Source organism: Falco rusticolus, chromosome 3 (genome assembly GCF_015220075.1).
Source record: "Falco rusticolus isolate bFalRus1 chromosome 3, bFalRus1.pri, whole genome shotgun sequence".
Taxonomy (NCBI): domain Eukaryota; kingdom Metazoa; phylum Chordata; class Aves; order Falconiformes; family Falconidae; genus Falco; species Falco rusticolus.
This window is the reverse complement of record NC_051189.1, coordinates 99,781,303-99,799,202: the sequence shown is the minus strand read 5'-3', so window position 1 is coordinate 99,799,202 and position 17,900 is coordinate 99,781,303. Positions and strand designations below refer to the sequence as shown.

At 43.9% G+C, this 17,900-nt stretch overlaps 1 long non-coding RNA gene across 3 annotated transcripts in view; it reads right to left on the bottom strand.

The window, feature by feature from the left end:
* The window catches only part of LOC119145254, a 270,979-nt gene that overhangs the window by 206,068 nt on the left and 47,011 nt on the right, over positions 1-17,900 (bottom strand). The window contains exon 3 of one of the 3 annotated variants that reach the window (XR_005103369.1): positions 7,267-7,448. The exons of the other annotated variants lie outside the window; for them this stretch is intronic. This is a non-coding gene — a long non-coding RNA (uncharacterized LOC119145254). The remainder of the gene's footprint in view (positions 1-7,266; positions 7,449-17,900) is intronic. 3 annotated transcript variants of the gene reach the window in all.

The window sequence follows — 17,900 nt, the reverse complement described above, 5'->3', positions numbered from 1 at the left end:
GGAAGAAAGGAGATAAAACCCCCACCAGACATTTCTGATGCATGTCGTGGGCCAATTCCTAAACTTTCTTCACCCTTTTTGCCTTTCCAACTTTGTGCACAGAATAGCATTGCTCTTTACTGATTTTATGTACTGCTTTTATTGTGCTCTTTTATTATGCTTAGATAAGTCTACGTGCTTGGAACAGAACAAGCATCTTCACTGAGGAAATGCGCGCTCAGGTTTAAACACATACACAGTGGTCATGAAAGTGGACACTGGGAAAAAAGTTAGCAGTTTATCATCACTGTTTTATTAACAAGTGCTATACCCCAGATGCAAGCCACATGCATCCTATTTCCAGTGTTGTCAACATATTAAACTTAGCCCTAAAATTATCAGGTTAAAATAAATACGGGATGTTGCCTTTCCTGAAAAATAAGGCATTTAAGGCATGGATAACCTTTGTCCACGTGAGAAAGAGGGAGGTGCTCACCACGCAAGAACAAAAATTATTCCATAGCATGTACCTCTTCTATGATACCCTTTCTCTCCAACATTCCAGCCTAGGAATGGGCAGGAGCATTGCCTAGTCCTCAGGCAGGCTACCAACCTGGAACGCAAAAGCCTGATGGAAGCTGTTCCGGAGATCCCTACAAGCTGCCCAAGGGCTGTACACCAGGCACGCAGAGGTCTAGGCTAACCTGCAGCCTCTTGCAACGCTGAGCAAGTTCAGCCCTGCTGCAACTAGTACCCGCTGACCTTACTAGTTGGAAATGAAAAGAATTTCCCTGAACGATAATTACATCTATATGGGACAAATTCTATCGTTGTCCCTTTCTGACACTATGTAGCTTCCTTCACCTTGTTTGATAAATGCTGCCCCCAAAAAATGTCTGAGAGGGGTTCTTTTCCCCCTATTATTGATGGGATTATTTTCACGAACAAGAAATGAGATTGATCTATTCTAGCCCTTGCCTTAATGAGAAGTAAAGATTGGATAGAAAAGCTGGCTGTCAAAAATTACTGACTATTTAGTGAGAAGAGTCAAATAGACAAAAGCAAATGCAATGGGAGCTCTAGGATCTCAGAACAGGAAATTCTGACAAATTTTTTAATTTTTTATTTATATTTTTTTTTTAGGAAAATTAGCGAGGCTGTGCTCACACACAGGAATACTTCCTGTGAAGAACACCAAGGTTATTCACACTCCCATTCCAAGCAGAAGGGGGGAAAAAATGGCAAGGAAATATTGGAGCCTTTCTCAGATGAATAAACACTTAAACAGGATATGGAGAGGAAGTCCAGACTCTACAAAGAACGAAAAGATTAATTAGGAAAGACGACAATGTCTCAGGGGTAAGAAGTGTTGAAACTGTAAAAAAGGACAGAAGCTCAGCCGAGGGGAACTCAGCCCAGGCAACCAGGAATGAGTTTGCCACGCGTACAAGTTCACCTTCTGGAATTTCACTTTGGCTGCCGAGGGGCTCGGAAGCGCTGGCAGCCGGGCAGGGGAGCAGCACAACCGTGATGGAGGATCCCCCTCCCCAGCCGCTGCCAGCCCAGAATAATTCAGATTTTTACCTACACAGCCTACTAATTCCACTAAAGCAATGACTCTGGAGGTCTTTTGCCCCATTAGGTAAAAAGGGAGGTAGTCCAGTTGCACTGAAGCGTTCCACACAGAACTAGGGCCATCAAGCCGGCCGAAGTGCTGTAAATGACACGGGCAAGACAATTGTTAGAAGTGGCGAGGTGAGAGACAACCGCTGCCTAAGCATTTCTGTCATCACACAAACGACGTGGGCCGAGGCAGCCAGGCTGAAAGGCTCAGCAGGTCCCAGGCTCAGCGTGGCAGCTGCCAGGGTATTTCTGATGCTCGCAGTGGGCCCTGCCTGCTCCTCCGAACAAAATCTGCTGTGTCTTCTCCCACGCGTTTCCTGCCAAGCATGAGGCCACGGGACCCAGAGAAAGTTACTCTAGATAGATTTTTCCATAAACATAAGTCGTAACTTCTCTTCTTCAGAGAGGGAAACAAAAATGCACTAGTGGCCTCTTTGGAGCAATAGCTTTTTCTACCATCCTCTCTATTTTATTATAGTTGCAGTAGCCATAATATTTCTCTCTACACTTCACTGCCTTTGAGCCAAAACATATCCGTTTGTTAGACAAGTCTAGATTTAGAAAACATTCGTTTCATCCTCCACCTATCCATCCATCCATATACACAAATATATTCTATTGAAAACTTTTGCTTTACCAGGGTCTCTAAATATGTCATATGGGGGTGGGGGGGTGTTTGAGGGATTGTTTTGGTGTTTCTAGGGCGCTCTGGGGTTGGTTTTTTTGGAATTAATGTAAGACTAAAGCCAGCAGTGTAGATGATAAGCTTGCAGGTGGGCAAGTCTTTTCTCAATGCCATTAGAAATGTAAAAAAAAAAAAAACAAACCCAAACCAACACATACACCCCAAAAAACCCACCCAACCACACACAGGTACAACCACCCCAGTAATCCTCATGAAATAACACCTGAAAGAGCACAACACAAGTCCAACCACTAGCCAGCAGAAGTTAACATGAATTATTATTTTTGCCAAGAAAAAAAATATATTATATATATATATATATATATTTTGCTGGTGCTAGTTTGGCCAGCTCTGCAGGCCCCAAAATAAAGAGGTGCATCGCCATATTCACAACGTATGGCTACTCAAACTTTTCAAGGATTAAAACGGAAGCTGCAGGTGAACTTGAAGACCTAAGCAAAGAGAAGAAATGCAATATCCTGATGCAAAACAAGAATACAACTCATTTCCTTGATGTGTTTGAATGCTTTTATGTGAATACAAAACCAAAATTAAAGCCCAGTGTTGCTATGGATGTAAGTCAACTTCCCAGGTCTGTGACCTCTGATCAAATCGCATCTTAGTTATTAGTTTCAGCCTGGATTTTATATTTTTGAGATTTTTCTAGAACAACAATTTTGGTAATATGTTAACGGAAAAACATTTTGAAAGACATTCATTTACAGGACTTCTTCAGGGTCTAAGAGTGGTGCTTGCCACGACCAAGGTGCCGGTATAAAAATTACTGCAAAACACATCCAGGCATCAACTGAACCAATGTGACTGGTGCTTCCAGAAACTTAAAGCCTCTCACACAGTCCACACCCTCCAGGAAATGGGCTTTGCAAAAGGCTGTGAAGTTAAATAAATTTATGCCCTCCCTAAGCCTAAGAATAAAAGTAAATTCAAGAACATGACATCCACACCAAAACCATGGTAACCCCAGCTGAAACGGCCTCTCAAACACTGAAACCAAACATAACCAACTTGTAGTAAAGAAGGGCAAAGAGAATGATTTTAAATTATTTTAAACCTTCAATGGCACTCAGAAGTATATGGTCAAAAAAACCAAAACCAAACCAAAACAACCAACCACATACACTCGTAAACACACAGCACATTTTACGGTAGCATCAGCTCCCATGGAAATCATGCTCAGCAACCCCAGGCACAGCGCATTAATGCAACAGCAAATGGCAGGAGCTGACAACTGCATCAAGGCTTATAAAGAGGCCAGATCAGATCAGCCTCTTCACCAAGGACGGACTGAAAACACAGTAATGTGTCCTGTGCTGCTGAAGCGCTTCACAGCGCAATGCTCCAAGCCGTGCACCCGTGGATGGAAAACTCTGTGGGACAGGAGGAGGAGGAGATGCACAACAGTCAGAAGAAATAGGAAGTTGCCATTTCTCTGCCTAATTTTCTATGAGTCAGCCAGTATCATCTTCATCTTAACAAACTGCAGTTCAGCTACTTGTTTCTGACAAACTCGAGAACTGCCCAGGCTGCAAGAAAGACCAAACAGCTGCAAAATCAGCTGTTGTTGTGCTAAGAGACATGGGACAGGCAGCACAGCGCCCCAACCAGCCCTGGTGCTCTGCTGAATACCACTGACAAATTGCAATGATGGTGTCACCAGCCCTGCACTTTGTTACCTCAGAAAACACCTGCTTCCCAAAACGGCCAAAATTAGGGTCAGAAACAGCGGGTAAAGGTGGGAAGAGCTTGCCACAGGTTAGCACAACCACGGAGGTGGTGTTGGAGGCAGGCTTCCTTACAGGGTCCTGGACCTCTCTTCCAGGCTTCGTGCATCAGAGCATGTATTTGTTCATCTCCCAAATAACTGCAAAGCTGTCATTAATTTCTATGTATTTCACTGCAAACTGGAGGGAAGGTTAATTATTGCTTTTATTGTTGTTTCCTTCTACAATTATTGATCTGGACATCCAGAATGAGTTATCTAAAGTGTTTTTGGTTTTTTTTCTTTCCTCATCCTCTCATACCTCCTCTAAAAGTTAGTGATGTACAACCCATCTACAAATGAGTATTTAAAAAAAAAATTAAACTTTTGCAAAAAGGAGTCCTGCAGAAATATGGACAGAAGAACTAATATAGAGATTCTTCTACAGGAGTTTTTTCAGGATTACTTCGAGTCAGCTGAACACAACCCAAGTTTTTCTACTGTGACGAACAACATCCATCCATAGTCGTGTTCTGCTCTCCCCATAAATTTACTTCATCACAACAAAAGTTGCTCTCGAAATCTATCTATCAGACCTGTACTAGTCCATTAGTAGTTGGATCTAGTCATGAAACCTGTATAAAATCCAATAGAAAAAGTAGATTAAAAATGCCCAAACACTCAAGCCTGTGCATTTAAATTATTGAACTAGAACTAAGAGAGATGATGATAAACAGTCACATCTAAATAATCCTCAGATATTTCAACCACTCTAGCAAATATTTGCTGTTTCTCTAAATCTCCTCTCAGCACCTGTCAAGAGTGCAGCCAGCGACATGGGGGAATAAATACATTCAGCAGGCACAGATTTCCAATAAATCCAGTGATTTTCAGAGCTCACTAATTCCCCTCTCCAAGTAAGAGAAAAATTACTAAAAACCTTAATCTCCCATGTGCTGATACAGCACTTCACAGCTCCAAATCACACCGAATTTCCCCCTAGCTGCCAGCCCTGAGCTCAGCAGGGGAGCAAGGGGCAGGAGCAGGACATGCGGAGCAGTGACCCACAGCACCAGGGCTGAGGTTATGTTGAAGACAACAGGCAGGCCATAGTGGGAGGAAGAGAAGGGAAGAAACACATCAAAACCAGAGCGGCACCATTTATTGAGGAGTCATACTCTGTGGTTTTCCTTTCTTCTTATCCTTGTAACAGTGTTGTTTTCCTGGGTTGCATCTTTCACCCTTTTTTTGTTTGGTTGCTGCATTGCTCCATTATTTACTTATTATTCTACTGGTATTTAGGCTCTACGAAACCCTGCTGTGTTGAAGATATGTATTTTCTTCAGCCAAGCCCCAGCGTGTCAAAACTCACACAGGGGACCTGAACTGCTATTTTAGAGCAAGCCATATTCAACAAAAATCATTAAAAGGAGACACAGATAAAGCCCTATTGGTGTTTACAACTATGTTACATTAATGCTACTGTGTCTCCTGCCCCTCTAAAGCCTGATACCATTTGTGTGTCTACAAGCTGCTATATTGATGCAGAACTAGAACGCCTGACAGGGCTTCTAAACCCTGGGAGGAGGAAAAAAAAAAAATTTTTTTTTTTTTTTTTTTGAGTAAGCAGGTCTACGTGTAGCAGTTAAAAAAAAAATTGAAGGCTGCAAGATTTGTCTGCTTTTTGTTAATATCATGAAGGAGAGCAGTATTTTCTTTCTTGGATTGGACATGCTGCTTCTTCCCTTAATCTGATCTCCAAATCTCTATGGCACAGAGCCTCGGCACCGACCACATTCCTACTGCAAAAATTAGCCAGGGGTGGATGCATGCAATGCAGTAATGCCAAGAAGATGCCCGTTTCTCGCCATTTCGGAAGTTGTGCGCTGCCTTCATGGGACAGGGGGAATCAAATCTGCATGGCCCGAAAGTGGCCAGTGTCACTGATAGAGGTTATGAGCATAGCACAAAGGCAGCGCAGTATGTGTCAGCATTTGACCCCTGCCACTTGCGTATTTGCATCCCTTCCAGTCACGCTTCCTCATTTTGTGGCCGTCCCGCTACAAACGGCCTTTGTGTCCGTTCAGCATCTTTGCTGCGCTGAGCTCACACTCTTATCAAGGAAAACATTTTGAGAGGATGGAGGGTGTTTCGCTGTTGGTTATTTGCCTCCGGGGACTCAGGAAAGCCTACAGTCAAATTCTCACTCCCACCCACGCGTTTTTCTTGAATGCTTTGCACAAGCCTGTTAAGCAAAGGCACTGGAAAATACTTTGAAAACCCCAAGAGGATGGGCTCGTGCACCTCAAACAGAGCTCAAGCGGAATTCAAAGCCCTGGCATGTGTCCCACCCAGTACCTGCTGTACCAGGAAGCCCACAGGCACTTGCGCTTCCACCATTAACTTCCACTCGGCACACACCAAGACGACAGGAGGACTGAGCACAGGCATGGCCACAGCCCCATCACCACTGCTGAGAGGAGAGAAGCCCCTTTCCCTTTTTCCTCCACCCCCAGAATGGGCAGCCCTGGTTCTTGCTCCCCCCCAGCCCCCAGCGCAGGCTCTCCCTGCCCTCGCACCTCCTGGCTGCCCCACAGGGCACCCACTCACTAAAGCAGCAGAAGAAACACGTTTTGGTTTTTTAATACCAGATTGCTTTTCCACGTGTTCTGCATTGCAAGGTGGTAGAAGGGGGTGTGAGGAATGACGCCCAAAGGGAAGCCACAGGAGTGGGAAGGCAAAAGCAGAAACTCCTCATCATCAGCAGGCTTCAAAGCTGTTCAACACATGCTGTTGAGCCGTACCTGGAGCTTCAGGGAAAATACAGCAGCAACTGGAATTACACTAAAAACAACCCCAAAACAAAGAAAAGACAACCCACCAAAAAAAAAAAAAAAAAAAAAAAAAAGAACAAAAAAAAAAAAAAAAAACCCACAAAAAAACAACACACGCGAACAGTCCCACAGACAGGGAGAAAGGCTAGGTGTGTGCTGTGAGTCGCCAATGCCACATAAGCTTCTCGACCTCATGGTCCTTCGCTCCCCAAAGGGCATCAGAACCACAAAAATATATGAGAGCAGCACTTCTTGATATTGTGCTATTTTACAGAACAGCACCCAAGATTAACTCAGCCACAGAAAAACACTCTGGTTTATCAGGTCAGGACATTCCCTAGGAGGAAGTCAACACTGTTTCCACTATCAAACTGCTTATAGATTTTTATCTGGTGATGGCTGAATGTAAAAATACAGAAACTAACCCGAGGGAAGGAACAAAGCCCTTGGGACAAGTACTTCTTCACTGTATGTCTGGGCTGGATGTAAAACTGGCACCCTAGCAGCTTTACATCCACTTCACGATCAACCACCGTGACGGACAACCCACAGCTGGGAGGAAACAAGTCTCACATGAAATCCTCACGTTAGGTCAGGCCACGGGAAGCTGAGAGACAAAGATGAAGCCATGTATTAGTGTGATATTACTCAGTATGTTACTTGTTCCACCCAGCTGCCCATAAGACAAAGGTTAGATGTCAATGAACAGTAGCATCCTGTTCTCAAACTTAAAAAAATATTATATTTACATAAAAGTTTTTGATGTGTGCATGTATGTATATTAAAAAACACTTTTAACGTTCAGGTTTTTCATTAACAATTCTTGTTGCATCAAGTAGTAAGAGTACAATCATTTGGATTGCATCATGGTAAAATTATGATACACCAATTCAGCGTCCCCCCAAAAAATTTAAAAAAAAAAATAAAAATCACAAAACCAAGACCAAAACAACCACAACTCTGGTTGAGATGATTGTATGCATTACTTACAAACTACTAGACTGAAAGTATTCAATGAATTTGGCAAGAGCTTTCCCAGTGCATCTCATTTATAAGCTTTGACAGGCCAAGTTCTGTAGGTGAGAGATTTGTTGAAATTATACTCTTGAACGTTCCTTCCAGCTGACAACATGGCTACGGGAATGAATCCTCTCCCACATTTATCGGAGGGACTTCACTTTTAAAGAAGGAAGATATTGGGAAATAAATCAATAGGAGCATCAACCAGCTCCTGTGGGGCATTCACTCCCAGCTGCTCTCCAGAACGTCCTGGGGAGATGGCAGCAGTGCATCACAGACGTGCATACACTTGGCAGTGACAGGGCAGAGAAGGACCACAAACTCAAAAAGCCATCTTCCTTTTCCTTGCGTACACTAAACACGGGGCAAACAAAACAAGACCCTCAAACAGAAGTATTATTGCGCAAAATATTTTCACTCATCTTGAAAAAGATCACCATGAAATCTTTTATTCTATGTGTACATGTTTCTACAGACCATATCTCACTAGTAATATCACCTTTTTCCTCGTATTATAACAGGGCATCACAAAAATTTAGTAAAATGTATGCATATTAAGATTTCTATGCCATTAATTTTCTGTTGTTAGAATTGCTGGAAAGGATAGCTGCTGGAGTCCCACACTTGAAGTTTTTCAAAACATTAATGTATACAAATCCCTCTAATGCCTTGAAGTCTCACCCAATCCCAGGTACATAGCTGAGCTGAGAAAAGCCACAGACAGACTTGTTAAACAGAACTGAGAATATTTTTCCTGAACCATCCTCACTGCAAACCCCTCCTTCACATTCCTTGGTCAGAATTCTGCCATTTTTCAAAAAATAATGAAATGAATATTCAACCATCATTTAAATAGAACCTGCCAGGACAGCACCCGCTGCATTCCTAGGTAATCAGCAATGCAAATTCTAATCTGGGGGTCAACACTGGGTCTTCAATACAAAAAAATAGGTAGCCCAGCAAAAATAAGGAGGAAAGCTATCAAGGAAGAAGAAATATCAGTACCATTTTACAGGTGAGGAATTAAGGCACAAAAAATTGCAGGAAGAGAAGAAAGCCTCATAAAACATACCTAAATGAAATTTGAATAAGAAGCAGAAAAATAATACAGCAGGAAATGAACAAAAGCAATTTTTAAAATATGAAACTCCTACTTTTGAAGGGCTCTTCCTAGTGTATGTCATCTATCAAAACAAATTTAGTGCGATAGGGAAAAACTGCACCAAGCTAAGCTAGTTATCTCTACCTGTACATCCCATGATAAATTCCATGTTACACAGACTATAAAACAAAATATATTTAAACACAAAGAAAAAACAATATCACTTCTTATTACTACACTGAAATGCTACACTAAATTTAACACTATACTAACCTCAAAGGGGCCGGGGTGGGCACCCAGTGAGGATGCCTCACTCCTTTTCCCCTGCACTCATATAAAGTGACAGCTGGAGTAGATATTTTTCATCCATACAGATCCTCATTCCATTGCCTGTGGACACGCAGCACCACAGAATCAGCAAGATATGGAAAAAACATATTGCGACCACAGTTTACTTAAAAGGAAACATGTTTTTTTCCCCAAAGTGCTAGCTATTCTAGAGGTTACACCTTACCCCCACCACTGGTCTGCAGATCCTTCAGAGTAAAGCATATTTAAGCCTCATTCAACAACGTTTCTGGCCACCGAGTTTGTTGGATTTGTTTTGGGGTGGGGTTTTTGCTATTAGTTTATATTACTTTAGAAAAACTGTTCAAGGTTCCTTTTCCCTTTTGAAGCAGCTTTGAATGCGGCACAGGTCTCAAAGAAGATAAGCTGTTATCTCACTTTCCAGGCACCAACAAGGATAAGGACCAAAAAGCTGACAGGACATATGGAAAATTATGTACACTTCCACCACACACAACTTGGAAACACAGCAGAATCTGGCCACGGAAACATGCATCAGTAGTTCACTGAATAGCATTAAAACATCATTCTAAAAAAAAAAAAAAAAAAAAAAAATAGGAGAGACAGACAGACAGAGCTCAATGATGACACTGGTAATAGATGAGGCTGCGTAATCTCACTACTGTCACAGTAAACACCGGTATCTAAACACTGCACATGAACATGCAGGGAGACTCCATTTATTATATAATTTGTCTTTTTACCTACAGATTCAGAGCTTGGCTTAAAAATAAATGAAGAGCAATGACTTCTGGTGAACTTTCCCTACTTTGTAGCCAGTTCATTTCCTCCTCCTGGTGAAAGTCAGTTGTATGCCTGTATGCCACACATCCTGCTCCAGGCTATCACTCAGATGGGAAAACTGTGGTTCCTGTATTCCTATTAGAGTTTAAAACCAGGAAATACATCCGTTATGATTTTTTAAGAGTAAAACACATGTTAAAGACATTGGCAAACTCTGGAAGAAAATTCCCAAGACTATAATCACACACATGAGAAAAGAAACATTTAAAAATATATTAAAACATACAATGCCTTCAAATTATCAGGAAGCACTGCTAGAAGTGACACCATAGAGAGCTGAACAGTGTTCAAAAAAATCAAGAATTCAGCATGGGGAGAAAGGGGGCACCAGGAAAATGCACTCCAATTAAGTTCTTTGTTGCAGGCTGTGTACAGGCAGGAATGCTGCAGTTCAAGGAGACCTGACCCCTTTCTCCCTCTCCCCCTTCCCTTGGGCAAAGGAGAGAGTTCCTCATATCACATAACCCTACAAAAGTGCCTTGCAATTTAAAAATAGCTTTTGAAAACTATTCTGAAACCAGGAAGCGCCCTAGCTATAAGCCCAATACGCACAGCTTCTTCATAGCTATTCGCACAAAAAACATAGCAGTTCTTCACAAGCCCATTGAGAAAAAAACAGAACAATTTGGAATTTAAGCCCCACAGCCTCAGCCCGGGAAGCTTGGCAAGAGAAGGTAGCGCAGTGATTCACACTGCAGCTTCTCACATCCTGATATAGAGCCGCTCGCTGGGAAGGCTCCCAAAGCGTTTATAAGCAAACTATCAGCGCAATCCCCATTCATCACCAAAACGCAGTCCTTCATGGCAAGGGTCAGAAGCTTCTCACAAACATGGGGGAACAGCTTGAGAAGTTCAGGGTGGGAAGAAAGTTGACTACGGCAGATGAGACTCAAAGGAGAGACTGGGGAGCAGCACCCTCCTCCGCACTGGGACTGACCCCGTCAGACGAGAAGATCTGGGCAGAGTAAATGCTGTTGACACCTTTGAGCAACCTTTCATTGACAAGTGGGCATAACCACGAGTGGAGAGGCTCCATATGGAACCCACCGCAGCACAATAAAGGGTTTTGGAGCATAGTGGTGACTGCATGGAAGAGCCCCCCACTGAACCAGCCACAGAATCACAGAATTGTTTAGGTTGGAAGAGACCTTTGAGATCACCAAGCCCAACCCTTAACCCAGCACTGCCAAGGCCACCACTAAACCCTATCCCCAAGTGCCACATCTACGTGTTTTTTAAACACCCCCAGGAACGGTGACTCCATTCCCTCTTGTCTTGTCGCTCCTTCCCTGGGAGCAGAGACCGACCCCCTGCCCACAGCCCCCTGTCAGGCAGCTGTAGGGAGCCATCAGGCCCCCCCGAGCCCCCTCCTCCCAGGCTGCCTCCCCTCAGCCTGTGCCCCAGCCCCCCCCAGCCCCTGCCCGGCTCTGGACACGCTCCAGCCCCTCAGCGTCCCTCTGGCAGCGAGGGCCCAGAGCTGAGCCCAGGGCTCCAGGGCGGCCCCGACAGGGCCCGGCGCGGGGGGACGGGCACTGCCCCGGCCCTGCTGGCCACGCCGTTTCGGACACCAGCCAGGGCGCCGCTGGCCTCCTTGGCCACCTGGGCACTCTGGGGGCTCTGACCAGCTGTTCACCAACACTCCCAGGCTTTTCCACCGAACAGCTTCCCAGCCACTCTGCCCCAAGCCTGTAGTGCATGGGCTGGTGTGACCCAGACCCTACTACTCAGAGACCAGGGCATGCACCCCTCTAAAGGGTAGGTTACTCCAGCTGTGTTTAACTTCACACACACAGCTTCAGTAAGAGAAAGCCAAACACATATTGTGACACGTTTTAAAATTAGCTTCCTCCTATATAAATAGCCAAATCTATTTATCCCTGATATGCAGAGTTACAACACACACCTCAAAATTAAGAAGCGAGTTAAATGGTTGCAGGCAGCCCTCCCAAATACATACATGACACAGGACCACAGACCTGTTCATGCTGGAAGGGACCTTTGAGGTCAGGTGCAGCCTCCTGCCCAAAGCAGGGCCAGCTGTGGGATCAGTTTGCTCAGGTCTTTATCCAGCTGTGTCTTGAAAACCTCAAAGGGTGGAGATGGCAGATTTTCTCTCAGCTTGCATTTATTGATGACAACTGAGGAGCAGGAGGCACAAGTACTTCAGCCTTACCTGTGTCCACTGCCCTGGAGTCATCCACCCTACCCAGCAGCAGGCTTCAATCAGCCTTTTCCTACAGGTACAAGTGGTAGAAACTCTTCTTGTGGTCCTGAATACCACTTGCACACATCAACTCCAGTTGAGATTTTGTAACACCGGCCCTGCGTGCTTGGACGATGTTTCTAAATTCCTCTTTTACTGCTTTCTCCTCCTCCTGTACATGGCCTTTTTGCATTGGAGCTCCATCACATTTTGGGAGACCAGACTGGCTGGGCAGGATTGTTTTCCCAAGTGAAGACTGCTCCTGCACTTGGAAAAGATCGCCCCTCAAGACATGTCCAGCTTTCATGAGTTCTTTTGAGTTTTCCGGTACCAGCTGCCTGAATAAGCTGAATACCTGCTTGCCTGAAATCCAGGGTCTGTCATCATGCTACTTGCGTTTCTCACTCCCCTACGGATCTTGGACTCCTCTATTTCATGGCGGTTACAGCCAAGGCTGCCATTATCATTCTCCCAGTGACTTCTGCCGTCTTTGTGAATAGCAGATGCAATCATGTGTAACACCTGTTTGACCCCTACAAGGCCCTAACAAGAAGTTAATCCCGATACTCTCAAGAAACATCCTTGCTGATTTGAGTCCAACCATGTCACTCTTCCAGCAGATGTCAAAGACCTTCCAGTCACCTGTAAGAGTCACAGGTTGTGAGCCAGACACTTCCTCAACTTTCCTAAAGACTTTGTCTGCTTTCTTATCATCAGGTGATGTGTAAGAAACTCCCATCCTGGTGTCCCCCATACTCGCCTGTCCCTGTCATGACCCACAAGCTCTCTACTCACTTGTCACCTGTCCCACAGATGAGCTCCATACATTCACACTGCTCCTTCATTTAGAGGAAGACCTCCTCAGTCCTCACCTTCTCTTTCTACCTGTCCTGAAGAACCTGATCTGTCACCCACAGCACCCAGCCCCACATGCTGTCCCACCATGTTCCCGTTACTCCAGCAGAGTTGGAGCCATCACCACACAACGCTGCACTAGCTCCTGCTTGTCTCCTGGCCTGCGTACATTTCTCTACACACACTGGAGGTGACACTTCCCTTTCCCACATGAAATATCGGCTCACTGGGGCCGGCCAGCATGTTTGACAATATACCTTTGCCCTATGTTGTCAGGTGGGAATGCAACACTGACGGACCACAAAAGCCCTGGTGTCCTACAGGCAGGGCAATGAACTTTCCCTGCCCCAGACAGCCAGCAAAGCAAGCAAGGCAAGAGAGAAGCGCGATCACCTCTGCTCCATAAGGGAACACAGAAGCATGGGAGATACAGATGAACAGGAATTTTATCGCAGTGAAACCACATCTCCTGACACCAGCCCAGTGCTTTGACCACAAAACTGTTCCTTCTCCCTCTGTCGTAACTGTCTAACAATTTGTGACCGCACATAGCGGTTTTGAGAGGACTGAGGAGCTTTGCTCTGCTTGCTTTAGCCTCCTCCAGTCACCCCCTTTAACATTCAGTCCATGTCTGCCCGCGGTCGTTGGTGACACAGGAAGCTCAGAATAGTCACATTGCACATTGTATACTTTAGGCCTCCAGCCTTGGTCCTGTGACACACTCCATGCAATCGATGCTCCTACCAATCGCTGTAGAGAGAGAGATGTTTCAGCGTGGAAAACGCACAGCACTTAAGGAAGATGAGCTACCAACTCATAGGCACACCACCCACTGTGGTGGGCTATGTTTTTAACTATAAGCTTTTGACGTGCACTCACTTCAACAGCTGCTGTGATTTAAGGCTTTAATATCTCTCCCACCCTCCTCCTCCTTTCTTGCCTGTTACCATATGCCAGACCAGCAAGCCAAGCCCTGGGAGCAGCTGCACGTATGCTTCATTACCACCAGCTGCTGTTCAAGCTAAAGACACTGGACACTGGACTGGAGCAGTTCAGATGCATTCACAAGCACTGGTCTTTTTTCTGCAGTGACCCTGGGAAAGGTGTGCAGCCACCAGCAGCACTGAGCAGCTTCTAAACCTGCATTCGTTGGTTGACATTCCTGGGTGTGATACCGTCATCCAAGCCACTGTCTCAAGTTGGGGCAGGAGGAATGTGTTGACAACTCTACTGAAGAGAAACAAAGCAAAATGTGATGCTTCATTGTCAATTCTCTTTGGAATATATTATTATATATATATATATGCCTGCATATAGTAGGCAACCATTTAGGAAGTCCCTTCCACTAATAAATTTAAAAGAAAAAAAGTCAACTCTAGAATACATTTCCCATTTAAAAAGCGTTGACTTTACCACCTTGTTAAGCACATCTAAAACACGTCCTTTCAGTAGCTCCAAAAGTCTAGAGTATATAAAAAAAATATTAAAAAATAACTTCTCACTATTTGAACTTGACACAGGAATGCACCAAACCAACATTTACACTGCTACAGCAACTAAATACATACAATTACTTGTTAGAAAAAATGCTCAGCCGAGTAGCACAAATACTGAAATGCACTGATCACTGTTTGATGTCACTGCAGACCAGAGCTGAGTTCCTGTAGCTCATCATCTTTTCAGTTTTGGGGGGGTTTGGATTTCAGTCATTTTGGATACTTTCAACCTCATATTGTCTACATTCCCTCTGAAGTACAGACTTGCTACTCAATTTTTTGAGTTTGTGCTACTTCATGTGGGGAAAATTATAACGTGAAGAGGGGATTGTTGTATGGTCATTTTTAAACATTACCATTTATCTTAAAACAATCTTAGGTATAAATTCCAAACCAAAACCCACTACATTAATTTAACACATGGTAACCCAAGCAGATAAACCAGTTGGAAATATGTACCAATGAATACAGACCGACACTCCCAGGGCTAGCAGATCAACAACCACTGCTTCTTTATTCATTGCAATGGCATAACTCCTCAGTTAAGGCTCTTGCTTTGACACCACTCTGCTCATCACACATGCTGTACAATAAGGACGTTCCAAGTCTGCATTGCTTTTTCCCTTATAGAAGGCCTTGTGTGTCCCTCTACTAATGACACTAATCATCTAACAGTATTCGAATCAGCTATAGCAGAAGAGAAAATTTTTTTCCTTACCTAATAGCATTAGTGATGCCTTTGCTAATGCTGCAATACAATTTTTATTTAAACCCAGATCATCAGCAGAAAACTGATTTGCTGTTAGTGGAAATGGGCCAACCACTAACTTCTGCAGCCTAAAAACCTCAAGCAAACGAAGGAATGTCTTACTTCTCTGCTCTGTGTTTACATCATAAACAACATTAACACACATAAGCCAGTTCCAGGACTGTGATTAAATCTGACCAGCAAGGCCATACACCTGCCCTTTTGTTTTAAGGAAAGGGAAAGAAATTCAGGGTCTCTGCTACTCTAAGGCAGGCAAAGATTTTTATCAAGTTTTAAGAGCTGTCATTTGCACAGATCACTGTGGGTAACACTTTCTCCATCAGTCAGAAATAAGGGTCTCTGGTGCTTTAATACACATGACAGCTTGGAGCTACAGGTACATCAAGTGTTCCCTGCTTTTTTCCCATTAATTTTTCACTCCTGTAGTCCTAAGCTCTCACCCATTCCCAGCCCAACACCTCATCTACCTCCAACAGAGACAAAAAGACCCACACACCACAGCCTCCAACAAGCTAGTCTGAAAAAGAATAAGGATCACAGAATAGCTGCCAACCATCCCACATACCAGAATGAGTAGGATGGGAAAAAACTGAGGCAAGCTGAAGTTGAGGTGTTGAATTAATGCTTGGTGGGCCAGGTGCTGGTCAGGAAGGCAAGAGAAGGTGTCTCCAGAGACTCAGCATCCCACAATGAAAGGAAAAAGAAAAAAAGGGGAAAAGGGAAAAAAGAAAAAAGCCCATACACACACAAAATGAACACCACCAATTACTGCTTTGCAGAGGGAAGGAGGAGTCTTTGATACTCTGCTGCACGCTCAGATTTCTGGAAGCTATTGTGCAGCTGCTGGATGTCACATCTGGTAGCAATATACTAACACACACCACCCGGCTTTATCTCCCCTTGTTGGCGAGCACACCCAACCCATCACGAAAATGTCAACAGAACAGCAAGAGATGTGTGTCCACATGGAAAGAAGCTGGCACAAGAGAAGTCACACTGATAAGAACAGAGGAAACATTTGAAGAACCAAGCCCAAAAATCAACCTTCCCCTTCAATTTAAGCCGTATGTACTGTATTCATCGCATCTGTATGGAACCTTGGACCTGACTCGATCAGGGTTCCTGGCAGTGCTGAGGATGTCCTGGCAACGATATGTCCTTCCCAGCAAACAAGGTGCCATTGGGGTCGCTGTTGTGGAGACGGAGCAAAACCAGCAGAAGCTGCAGCTTAAGTTGAATACTCGCCAAGTAAGCCCCACAAAGACCATGTCAGTGGGTGCAGTATACATTCCAGTGGCTCCCAGACTAGCTCAAGGATCCAGTCTTAGCCTTCAGGGGTTTCCAGAGGTTTGGCTCTAAATACATAAAAATCTCCCTCCATTCATGGGGTACGTAGCTATTCCTGGGAAAACGTGGCTCTCTGTGCTGAAGGTAATGATAGCCAGCAAACAAGTACTTCATGCTCCCCACAGCAACATTGAAAAGAGAAAACTAGGACTAGAAAACAAAAGCTTCTCCACAGACTGTCCTCAGAGCCTTTTATCTATCATATTTAGTTTTCAGACTCTGGGAAGACATTATCTTTTTGCATAACACCACACAAACAGCAAATTGCCTTGACTGGGCATAGACTAGCCATGTCTTACAAACCAATATATCTCAAAGTAAAAGGGAAAAAAAACACTCAGACATTTGTCCATTTGCATTTCTCGCTTTTCTGGAAGTACAAGCAAAATGTCTATATTTGTCTTTAATTAGTTTAGTATCTCTACGGTATTTATTTTGTCCAGATAACTGGCAGCAGAAAGGTGCGTTTTCCGCCTATCTCTAAGTAGGACACCTGATATAACTTGAGATAAACACCAATAAATTACTTAAAACAAGAACATGCCTGTATCAAAATTAAGTGCCATATGCTTTATTTCTCACTATTAAGAAATTAATTGCTCTCAGAAGATAGAATACAACTTCAACTTCATAAAGTAATTTTTTCATCCTCTTAAATACTCTGCCGGGAAGACTTACAGAGGCCAAGAAGAGAATATCAACAGGTTCCGCAGGCAATTTTATGTTTAACTGGCATATTTAAACACACACATAGCAACCATTATTTTGTTTCTGCTGCTGCTTCTTAATAAAGAAAAGCAAGCCCCTATTCACATGCAAGGCAGGCTGTGTAACCAATGTATACTATCACCCTGATCCATTAACTGAAATTGGCTAAGTCATCATTATAGCCTCAGATAAAATTCATTTTGAGAAACACTCTGATCTTGTGAATGAAAGTATTACCCAGTATTTCATTAGGCTATTGGCAGCACCTTTTTCGATAACTGGCTACACAGATCATTTGCCAGAAACCACAAAACCATTAAACCATATTTTTCCCTTCCAGAAGGCCATATGAATGCCAGAGGACCCTCAGAGGTCTTAAAATTCTTTAAGAGGAGGGCTACCTGTTC